Here is a 1,327-nt window from a genome sequence, read left to right on the forward strand (position 1 = left end):
TGTTTGAATGTGTTTTGGGTGGTTGCTAGGGCGTTGCTATGTGTTTTTTAATGTTTTGGGTGGTTACAAGGGCGTTGCTATGTGTTTTGGGTGGTTGCTAGGGCGTTGCTAGGCATTTCTTAATGTATTTTGGTTGGTTACTAGGGTGTTCTGTGTGGTTGATAGGGCATTGCTATGTGTTTTTTAATGTGTTTTGGGTGGTTTCTAGGGCGTTGCTGCGTATTTTGGGTGGTAGCTAGGGCGTTGCTATGCATTTCTTAATGCATTTTGGGTGGTTACTGGGGCGTTGCTATGTATTTTGGGTGGTTGCTAGGGCGTTGCTATGTTTTTTATTGTGTTTTAGGTGGTTGCTAGGGTGTTGCTATGCGGTTGCTGTGGTTGATAAATTGAATTTCCTAGTAATCCATATTGATATATTATCTTTTACTGTGTAGTTAATGCAGTTTGAATCTCAGAACACATTTTCCAGTTTTGTTATTCACGGGTGACTATGTAAGACCAGCTAAATGTTTTGCATGAAATGAGTAGTATCAGTTTGCGTGCTGTTTGCTTTACCTTCATATGCTGGAAGTCATTGATTCCCAGTCGTGGCAGGTTGAAGCAGTTGACATGAATCAGTTTTCTGCCCGTGATGTAATTCTGATTGAAACATACCTGAGGGATGAAACATGAGGTCACGACTGTAATGAGTCTCAGTGTGATGTGGACACACCGCTCAACACAGCTTTGCAAGAGAATCTATGCTATATTTCAGCATTTTAGTTGATGCCAATATGATGGTTTTGATGAAATATAAAGATCAGTAAAGCCGCAGCTGCTGTGAAACAGACTGCATCGCTGTCATTTCACTCAGACGGTCTTATTCTCAGTGGTGGTTGGCATGAAGGCAACAGATATTGCTGATGAAGGAAAGCATTTTCCTTACATGATGCTAACAAAGCACAACTGGAGAATGATGACAAAGCGTTATGTTGAGTAAAAGCTGAACAGCAGAGCTTCTCAACTGATGACCCAAATATCGGTCTCAGGTCTGTTCTGATGGGTCACGTGCAGGACGGAGAGAATGAGCTCAATGTAAATAATCAGAGAACCCTGCATGATGGCAAAATAAGCAGATCAACTTCTAACAGGGAGGAGAAACACTTCATTTAGTAGTTTAGGTCAAAGGTCGTGTGTCCAATCAAACTCTAGATAGATAGATAGACAGACAGACAGACAGACAGACAGATAGATAGATAGATAGATAGATAGACAGATAGACAGACAGACAGATGATAGATAGATAGACAGACAGACAGACAGACAGATAGATAGATAGATAGATAGA

The sequence above is a fragment of the Sinocyclocheilus rhinocerous genome, unplaced genomic scaffold (assembly GCF_001515625.1).
Source record: "Sinocyclocheilus rhinocerous isolate Xijiao unplaced genomic scaffold, SAMN03320098_v1.1 scaffold2764, whole genome shotgun sequence".
NCBI lineage: Eukaryota > Metazoa > Chordata > Actinopteri > Cypriniformes > Cyprinidae > Sinocyclocheilus > Sinocyclocheilus rhinocerous.